This window comes from Protopterus annectens, chromosome 4.part0, assembly GCF_019279795.1.
Source record: "Protopterus annectens isolate FY-2018-M chromosome 4.part0, PAN1.0, whole genome shotgun sequence".
Lineage (NCBI taxonomy): Eukaryota > Metazoa > Chordata > Ceratodontiformes > Protopteridae > Protopterus > Protopterus annectens.
In genome coordinates this window covers 202,311,210-202,322,192 of record NC_056733.1, presented here as the reverse complement: position 1 = coordinate 202,322,192, position 10,983 = coordinate 202,311,210, and the positions used below count along the sequence as shown (strand labels likewise).

At 39.1% G+C, this 10,983-nt stretch overlaps 1 protein-coding gene across 2 annotated transcripts in view; it reads left to right on the top strand.

The window, feature by feature from the left end:
• The first annotated feature begins 7,392 nt into the window (after nucleotides 1-7,392).
• The window catches only part of GCGR (glucagon receptor), a 1,613,162-nt gene continuing 1,609,571 nt past the window's right edge, over nucleotides 7,393-10,983 (top strand). Inside the window, exon 1 of one of the 2 annotated variants that reach the window (XM_044068203.1) lies at nucleotides 7,393-7,900. The gene's annotated coding sequence lies outside the window, so the exon portion shown is untranslated. Of the gene's footprint in view, nucleotides 7,901-7,938; nucleotides 8,188-10,983 lie in introns of those variants that run through there. The other variant, XM_044068202.1, reaches the window with a different exon arrangement.

Genomic DNA, 10,983 nt, shown 5'->3' with positions numbered 1-10,983 from the left:
AGGGCTGCAACATAATAATATAAAGCTGAATCCAAAGCAATGCAAAATAGGTGTGAACTCACTGGAAAGACTGTGATGTATTAATATGATACTAAGTTCAAAAATTGCCATATAGGTATACATTTTATAAACTTCATGGGACATACATTCACAGAACATGAGCTATATCTTAGTCCCCTTCAAAAAAAGTCAAGTCACTGATGTGTACTTTACAAAGGCTTTTGGAAATAGTTCAATACTTAGCAAAGCTGATACCTAATTGATCCAAAGAGTTGATGTTGATGCCACTAAAAATATTAATTGAAAAGAATGTTGAATGGGGTTGGAAAACTGGTCAAGAAAACAGCCTTAGAATCTTGAGGAAGTTGGTCAAAGAATCTCATACCTTGAGATATTATGGTATGTAACTCTGGGCAAAACAGCAATCCAAATTGTAGCTTGCTACAGATCCCCTACCATGCCTCAGGATTTCCACTCCTTTTTTTCTTGATATACTGGAAAATATTAGGGTTCAGCCAAACACCCTAATAATGGGAGATTTTAAGTACCCCACCATTAACTGGGAAAACTACTCATGTAACAACTCCTTCACTCAACGCTTTCTAGAATTCATAAATTCCAGTGCCCTGGGTCAACTTATCCACACCCCAACCAGGGGCAACAATATCCTAGACCTAGAATTACCAACATGAGTGATTGGTGTTCTACTCCTTCTTGGCCAGATCCAACAATAAGCTAATCACCATAGATATCCACACCCCCCACCTCCCATCAAAGAAACCACTGTAAAAAATTTCTCCAAAGCCAACTTCATGCTACTTAAGACAGAAGTGACGAACTTCATACCACCCATGCTGATGGGCAAATCAGTTATGACTACTGAATCCTACACAAATGCACTTTATAAGCACTTACACAATTGCATGGATCGTGCTATCCTCAACAGAACCAAGACACTACCCTCCAAAAAAGGAAGCCAATCTGGTTGTCCTCTGCTATAAACAAACTCTACAACAGAAGGAAGAAACTGTTGCAAAAGAGAGTAAAAACCCAGGAATGGAGGAACTTCTTAGTCACCCTCAGTGAGAAGCTGAGATCCCTCATAAAATCATCCAAAGCTAGCTACAAAAACATCATAAAATCATCCAAAGCTAGCTACAAAAACATCATAAAATCCTCCAAAGCTAGCTACAAAAACATCATAAAATCATCCAAAGCTAGCTACAAAAACATCATAAAATCATCCAAAGCTAGCTACAAAAACATCATAAAATCATCCAAAGCTAGTTACAAAAACAAAATTGCCACTGATTCCAAGGACAACCACAAAGCATTCTTTAGCTATGTCAAGAATCTCAATGGCAACACCCAGATCTGAGTTACACACAATGGCACGAAAATCACAGAACCAACTGATATCGCCAACATCCTGGTTGATAGGTTCAGTGCTAACATTACCCCTCTCTCGCCCCCTAAAAAGCCCATAGCTATACTGGAAGAATGCAGAGTCCCTGCAATCACAACTGTGCAGGTTAAGACTGCACTCTCCAAAGCCAAAAACGCAGCATCCATGGGGCCGGACAACATCCCAGGCTGCGTTCTACATGAACTACAGAACAAACTGGCTCCCCACCTAAGCACCATGTTGAATCATAGCTTCACATCAGGCTTTGTACCCTCCACAAAGGGGGAGCCACCACTGACCCCGGGACCTATCGCCCTATTAGTCTGAAGAGCCTGGTCTGCAAGGCCATGGAACATATCATCATGGAACTCATAAACAAAGACACTGGTAACCTCCAAACTCTGGACCCCACCCAGTTCAGGTTTGCAAAAGGCAGATCATGCCTCCTGAACCTGATCAACTTCTTTGAAACAGTCACCAAAGCCATAGATGAGGGCAAGGCAGTTCACACAGCCTATCTTGACCTTGCCAAGGCTTTCAACACCATCCCCCATTCTGGAATTATAGATAAACTCACTAAACTGGGTATAAATACTTACGTCACAAGATGGGTCACCAACTGGCTCACTGACAGAACCCACACTGTAAAAGTTGCTGACTCCAAATCTGACGTCAAACCAGTGACAAGTGGAGTGCCTCAGGGTTCAGTCCTGGGACCTCTCCTCTTTGGTATCTACTTCTCTGAAGTATGGGTTGACACACAGGGCCTCTGGTTGACGAAGTTTGCAGATTGCTGCAAATTAGGGGCCATAGTCGAGTCCCCTAAAGATGTGGACATCCTGCAAAAGGATATCACTGAGACAGATGCCTGGTGTCATAGCCATGGCCTCAAGCTCAACACCAAAAAGTGCACTGTCATCCCTTTGGAAAAAAAACTCTGTATCCATGAGCTACCACATACGCAGCAGTCCACTTAACACTGAAGGTGTGATAAGGGACCTTGGGACTCAGGTAGACAGTAGTTTCTCCTTTGATAATCACATTGCCACAGTAGTCAGCAAATCCTTCATGTCATACCTCATCACAAAAGGGTTCTCATCCAGAAAAAAAAGAGGTCATTGTTCCTCTTTACTCGGCTCTCATTAGACCCATTATTAAGTACAATGCCCCTTTTGGAATGTACCTCATGAGACATCTTCAACAGCTGGAAAGGCACCAGAAGTACCTCACAAAGAGGATTATGGGACTCAAACAGATGCCCTGTGCTGACAATCTCAAAAAACTCCAGCTTTACTCTGTAGCATACTCTGAGGTGATCTCTGCCTAACATACAAAGCTATGCCAAACCCAGAGCTGTTGGACATGCTACACCTTAAGAAATCCCAATTCCCTATGAGATACATACTCTAGGGATCTAAACCTTGTCACCACAATAAACAGAACATGCTGGCAGGATAGATTCCTATCCCAGAGACTTTCCATACTCTGGAACAAGCTACCTATCTATGTCAAGCAGAGTTCCTCATTAGCAGTCTTCAAGAAAAATTTTGATGAGTGGATGGGAAATAGGAAATTCACCCCAGGGATCACTTCTGTAGCTCTGCTCGACAGGAGCACAGGAAAATAACTTTCTTGGGTGGGGAAAGCCAGGGTACCTTGCCAGCTAGGCTTACATAGGCCCTTGGGCCGATAGTCTAGTACCTACCTATCAACCTATGAACCTAATATCAACAAGTCATAGCCGTACAAGTAGATGGTGATCCTCACAACGTATGAGTCTTGAACATTAGCAGATGCATAAACTTGAGATGTTCAAGCAGAAAAATAACTGAGACTCATATCGTGTATGGTCTTGAAAAATATTTATACATACACACACATAGGCAGATAGCTAGAGAGATAGCTAGCTAGCTAGCAAGTTAGCTAGATAAAGAGCTAGATCCAATGCATTGGTAGAATCTAACCATAAACTACTTGAGCATCCTTCCAGACACCCTTAGGCTACAGGGATTCCCACTCAGACTATAAATTTGATATCACTGTGACACAGAATTGAGCGTACTTGAAACAAGACCAATGAATTTGTGTTAAATAATGATTCTGAAATAATGACAGCAGTTACGTACTCGTCAATGACAAGACAGGAACAGAATTCAAATAACAGACTGAAACTGATTCTGAGATCAAATATTTTAAAACAGCAGTCCTGAAAAGATGACGATGAAGAAGAAAAAAACACCCCTTTGCTGTATGTGCATACCTTTACCTTTTGCAATGAACTAAGTTTTATTTGCTTGTCTAAGGACCCTTTTCAGGCATTACTTGAACCAAAAGCAAACACAGTTAAAATCTAGAGAGCATTAATATAAACTAAAGGCACAAATAGAGTACAGGACAGCAAAGACATTTAATATAGTGATATGCCCAACATAAAATGTAGATTATGACATAATACAATCTGCAAAGATCTAAAACAAACAGAATGCAGTACATATAAACCAGCTTCAATATTAAATAAAAAAATAATCTGTTACATAAATAAAAACATTGTGCAATGCACAAAATAAAATTCATATTGTCACAATATTAACTACAAATAGCTAAAACAGAATGTAGTACCGACAGAAAAATACAGTTAATAGTTGCCAATAAATTACAATACAAAATAAGCAAGATAGTCAAACTGTTGTATACAGGAAGACTGTCTGTCAAGATTCTTACCAGGTTATCGGAGTTTTCATAAGTTCTAGAGTTGATTCTCAAGTGATTTTAACTTAGATATTTAACTAACAAAGCTCAGATGATTCTTGTCTCTTTGAAGGCTGAGAAGCTGAGGTGCCAGCGATTTTTAGTTTGCATAACAAAAGTTAAGTTTTAAGTTTAATCTGACAATTGGGTTTATATTTAACAGTAACCCTTTCCCAGAGTAGAAAGATGAGGTACTTCCATTTATTTATACCTTTACATGTGAGAGCTGACAAATATTATACCATGAATTATACTAATGGAAAAGGTCCGGACTTTTTTTCCACATTCCGTTTATAATTTTTTAGCTGTCTCGCTATATTCATAGTAAAATGGGTTTAACAGGAGATGTCTGCCATTATTTAAGAAAAGTAATAGTTTATTTTCTTAAATAATGTCATGTTAAAACATTTAAAGACAGCAACGGACAACGCGCTAAGCTTATTTTTGTTATTGTCTCAACTTATAAAAAACCAATTTAACATAGCTAAACACTAAAGCAACGGGAGATCTTGCTTTACATCAGAACTGCCCAGACATCTGCGGAAGGGCAGTAAACAGGCATTATACTATGCCATTATTTAAGAAAAGTAATAGTTTCTTTCTTAAATAATGCCATAACGTTTCGGGTGTGGTGTGGGGGCACCACGGTTGGCTTTTTTTATTTGTCTCTCGGGCCGCGGGACCAAACCACCCCAACCGTGGGTAAATTTAGCATTACCCACACCCAGGCATGGGTTATTGCTATAATAACTGCTTTCCAGATTAAAGACAAACAAAAAGATTTGTTGGTTGTAACTTTGTCATATTACACTCTGGTTACCTGAGAGGTAATCAAGAAACATAGAAAGCATAGACAAATGTGATATACTCAAGAAAATAACATCCACGGAAAAAAGGCAAGCCTTTCTCAGGGAAGCAATTGCAGCTGTATATTTGCTTGAGGTGGTCTAGTAATTATTTTCTAAAAGTTTTGTTCTTCTAAATTTACATTAATTAATTTCTTTCCTTACATTTGTGGGGTGATGATTTTAGTTAGCAGGGCAAGTCTGCAAAAATGTTTCTCACCTACTGATTCTTGAAAAAAGAGGTCTGTGGACTGGTAATTTTAATTTATGTTTAAATACAACCAGAAGGCATTTGAATTGTTTCAAAGAGTGAGCCAGGGGTTGTCCGTCTTAACCCACAGGGAAACAAATGGGTTAACTGACTGCGGAAGGCTAGATAGCTGGTAGGCAGTGGTTGGCAAAAAAAAAACATGAAAAGGTCAGCAAGGTTAACAGAGATAAGGGAATCACTACAACACATCAGATTTAATGAAATCACAGATGCCTGCTTCTTGACAGTTATTCACATAATAAAATCTGCCCTAGATATGGATAGCCTAAATTTGTTTTTCAGAACAAACAGGGGTGTGTCTGAATTTTAAACAAAAATAATTTAATTTTGGTCCTTATGATTCTTTTTCCCTTTACAAGAACATGAATTACTAGATGCTAAAGATTGTATGAGTTTGTTGCTTTGATAAGGACAGCAAACAGCTTCAGGTTTTATTTATTACTACCTTATTAATCTTTTCATTTACAGATATGTGGAATGCATCAGTTTTTTTTTTCTTACGCTTAATATTAACTAACTATATTATTGTTTATGTGGTTGGAAAGTTTATTTAAAAATACACCTATTAATACGATGTAGTATACTGTTTGGGAGACAACCCCACAGCAAATGCATGGTTTGCTGATACTTCCAAACTGGCAATGCGCGTAGACCGAAAGAACTGAAATGCCCCTGATTTTCAGTCCCGGATTGTAGCTCACGAAACTTTACTTTTCCCTCTTAATGTCTCCTAAAACTTGCGATTTGGGGACAAAAGCTGTTGGATTACACTTAAAAATGTTGACGATCATTAGAAGTGTAGATTTCTTTTAGTCCAGAAAATGGATTTTAATTCACATTCTCTTATTCTGTTAACTTCTCTGGTTAATGCTACTAATATTTCAAAAAGTGACCCTAATTGTTCCCTGATTATTTCTGAATTTGCTCCTAATTCTGGAGATACCAGATTGAAAGGCATGAAGAGGAGGTACCACATCGTCCTGCTCTAAGAATCAAAATTTACAATGTAGTGTCTACCTTGTCCCACAAATGACTTTTTTGGGGGCGGGGGAGTGGTGTCCCCTTTTGTAAATTTCTAGGATCCTCACCAGAATATCACCGATAACCAAGAACTCAGCGATTTGTTGCCAGTGGCTATTCAAACCTGGCAGTAACTGGTTCTGTGTTTCCTCCTAGATACCTTTCTCAAGAGTCTATAAAGGAGTTCTAATCTGATAATGCTCAACACATGCTGCGGGCAGAACCGTACCTTCGTTGAAGGTTGTACGTCAGGGCTGGCAACTCGGTACGTAAGAATCTACTGCCAATCATTAGCGGTCCGGAGTTCCGCTGTGGCAACCCCTAACCGGGAAAAGCCGAAAGATACAACAACAACAACGACATGCTGCAGGCAGAACACTGAGGGTGGACAAAGCGTTCTCAATTGTCCTCCCTCCAGTTTTTTACATGTCATCAATTGACCATACATTCCCATAGTCTTTAATGCAGTGGAGAACTGGGGTGGCGTAAGGGGTATAGACTAGAGGGAAGGAGCTGGGAACGCCTGTTTTTATCTATGTTCAAACCCACGGTAAAATTAGTTCCTTTTAAATGGGGTTCCACCCGTCCCTATTTACTAAGAACTGCCCTTATTCTGCTTGTGAGTTATGTCCAGTGTGTGTGTGGTGGTGGTGGGGGGGGTGCACGACAAATGCCCTGAGCTATTAGTAACAAAAATATTTCCTCCGTTTCCAATAATAGCTGTACAAAATACTGAAACACCTTTAAACATATACAAACAAATTTTACAACAGGGAGGTTTTACTCTGGGGAAAAAAAAGTAATTTGCTTTGTTGGGGTTAATCTTGTAAAATCTTACATGTCCGTAAAAACATCCCACTTTGCTCTTTCTTCAGTTTTAAACGGCTGAAGTGGCGAGTCACAAAAAATAATTCTCTGCTAAAACCTTTTCCGCGTGAAACAGAAGTGCAAAAATCACACACTGGTTAGTACTGACAGACTCGTTTTGTAAGGTCAGTTATTCAGCTTGCACTTCCATTAATCGCCTAAAGGTGTCAGTCACGTAGCTCCCAGGGAATCCCCTAGATGCTGGAGCAATGTAGCACATTCTATAAAACTTGAGAGCGACCACTCTAGCTGGATAGCTTTTACTGTGGCATGCCATTCGGACGTAACTAGGATCCAATGCTGTACACCTGTGATACCTGGCACTAGTGAATGAGCATGTCCCACGTGCTGTGTGTTAACTAAGCACTTATCTGCACGTGCATTACTAACCCCGTTAATTGTGATCTAGGTGCAGACACATCTGGAATAATAAGGAGGGAGCTTGCAGGTGTGTGACAGGTGGCACAGACTATGCCTACGGCGGCACAGCTACCGGGGACTTACTAGACCGCATAGTACCGGGACATAAGAGAGAAAGAGACGACACTGTGACTGCTTGTGCTTTCCAAGAGGGGTTGTGCCCATAGCATGGACTTTTCCGTTGTTCGGGGCAGTTAATGTTACATTTGATATCAACATCCCTCACAACTGAAACAGGTGCGAGGCAGGTGTAGCTGTTTCAGGGCAGGAATTCTAAGGTGGTCGGGACTGGGACCGAATCAGTCGCCACGAAAGGAAGAAGCGGTAAGTTTAAATGCATCAAACATAACAAGAATTTGGCGTATATGGGGCTTGGCTTGGCAGATACACCAGAGCTCAAACTAGGAGTGTTCGTTGGGAGGAGAACCTAGGAGGCCCAAATTCCGATCAATAACCCATTCAGCTGAAGGCAGAGTCGGCGAAGGATAGACTACTGAAAGCTAGCCACACTGTTCAGTAACACAGATAAGGAGGGGAAAAGAACATGGATGGAGTAAGAGGGCTAGTTGTTGGAGAAGCCCGGGTACTACTAGTTCAGGAGCGCTGGCAAGGTAAGGTTACCTTAAAAGTGTTAGTCTGACATGATCTGCAGTTCAGTGCCTGTGTCATCCACAAATGGATGAAGGTCTGGCAGCTCGGTGCTTACAGCTATAGATGTTCTTTGCAGTCCGACTTTTCACCTGATACAAGCACCTGGCCCTTTTGCTTATTAAATTCGACTTTGTAAAACTGTCACGGGGGCTTTACTCATAGTTTCACAGGACAGCTTCAACGTTTGAGTAGTGCCTGGAGATCTAAAAACAGTAAATAAAATATTATTCTCCTTCACATGTAGTTCAGCAGGCGCAGCAGCTGGCTGAGTTTATGTGAAGCAGAGGTAAGAGGACCAATTGACCGGTTCTGGACCGACACTGACCCAGTAAGAGGTTGGAAGGGTCTAATTGTGAGAAGGGGTTGAGTTGCTGTAAAATAGATTGCAGTCGTTGTTGGTATATAAGTTTAGAAATTAAAATAGATGTCCTAAGAAATTGCATGGGACTTTTCAAGCTCGAAAGGTTGTGTGTGTGTGTGTGTGTGTGTGTGTGTGTGTGTGTGTGTGTGTGTGTATACGTGTGAGTACTACGTGCGAGTACATATTTATTTGTGGTCGTCTTGCCTTTGGCGATTGATGTTCCTTTTGTCACAGAGCATTCTTTTCAGCTTTATTAGTTTACAGCATCTGTAAAAAAGAAAAAAAATAAAGAAGTTACAGTGGTTGAGACCCTAAAATGCCTCCAACAGCATCTCTTCAGGTTAAACTTAGACTTCCTAGCCTGCTTGTCTTACTGTGCAATAGACTGCAGCTCTGAAAACTGCTAGTTATTTGAGTTAGTGTGTTTGTCCAGATTGTCTGTTCAATAAACATCCACAAATAGGCAAGCAATAACAGTGCATTTCAAACTTTAAGGAAGGTGCATACCTCTCAACCTCTTAGAACAAGAAATGTGGACAAAGCCACAAATAGGTGGGGGGTGGGTGGGACAAAGGCCCAAAAGTAGGGATACTTTTTAAATACTGCTTTTACAAACTTAGAAAGTTGACAGAATAACAGGTTTTGCATTAACATGAATTTTCTGAAAGATATTAAGTCTGAAAATCAAATGCCTGCAGTTATTTTCTGACTTCAGTCCTTAGTGATTTGCCAGTGATTCACATGAGAAACAGACCAAAAATACAAGTCAGAAATCTGGACATTCTGCGAAAATCTGGACAGTTGAGAGCTTTGGGAAGGTGGGAAAACTACAAATTAATTATTTACACTTTTCTCCATTTCTGTTCCTTTAGGGGGTGGTCTTGCTGTTTATTTTAATTTTTTTTTCTAAACGAGGGATATAGCAGTGTATTCCATTGCTGTCTTTATTTTCCTTTCTGGGGTTCTCATTGGTCTAATTTGATATCTCATAAAGGAGGAAAAGGGGAAGAGAGAATATGTGTGTGTATTTGCTCAGAGCATTAAAAATTTCACAAAATGTCTATAGAGTGTGACCACTGTCTGCTTTCACTGTTTCACAGATGATAGGATGATTGTTGTCAGTGTAATATTTCTTTTACAAGATGGAGTGGAAGACATTTCGTGCACCATGTGTTTGGACTAATATCATTTATGATTATTTACTATCAGGATAAACAAAGGGATTTCATATCAGAAATGATGGCTGTGACTTGCCGAGACTGTGTACTGTTTGTTTATGCCTGTACTATGCTGTGTATCCATTCTGTACTCATGGGAATAGCAGAAATGATTACTAATTATGGTTGATAAACATAATGAGGATATTAGTTAAAAGCACTGCTGGGAGCTGTAAGATGATTTATTATTTGTCTAATTAGCTTGTGTTCCCACCATTAACCATAATCATATCAGAAGATTGTTATCTTCATGTTTAGTCTGCTACAAAGTTGTTACGTTTCATGGGATTTCATTAGTAATTATGAAGGTTTAGAATATTTTTACTTATAAACTGATATGACCTTGGAGACATTTTTACACATGGTTTAAATACTCAATTACTTGAGACATGATTGTTTTGAGACTGGCAGAGTGCCTTATAGTGGGCATAAAAGTAATAATGTACCACATGAATGCCATTAGCCTGATAATGTTGTTTTACCCTTTTTTTGCAAAACCTGTTTATGTTTTATGTTTATACTAAAAATAAAGTACTCGCCTACTATTTTTCCTGACTCAATCTTTGCCTTTATTTCCTTGTTCTGCTACATAGGAACATGTATCAAACAATATGGTTCTACTAAACATAACAACATCTGTCATATTTTATTCTCTGTTATAATATGAAGTGGTCTCAATATCAATGTATAAATGCATTGTAATTTTCTGGGGATTTAGAATTTTTGTGTAAAGCCTGCTTATAATACTATATGTACACCCTGAGTTGTGATAATTATAAAAACATAATGTATTACTTTATGAAGAAAACAAATCAAAAACTGAACTCAAATGCAGAACAATCAACAATGCGTATATTTATGGAAGCATAACATAGTATCAAACATACAATGTGGCAAATGATAGGAATGTAATAATTTAGTGGGCATCCTTGACTTTTCCTGTCATTTTATTGAATGTCAACTTTTTTAAATTATGATAATTTTTTGGGACACAGTATGAGAACTTGCACTCTTTGCCATTTAGATGCTATTTTTGTTAATTAGAGATTGTTGTTTTGCTTACTTTGCCCATTAGATTTTATTTTTATTAATTCAGGGATGTAGTTTTATGTTGTAACGTTATTTTATTGTTATAATATTATAATGCTTTTATGCCAAGTATTGTATCACTGATTGGT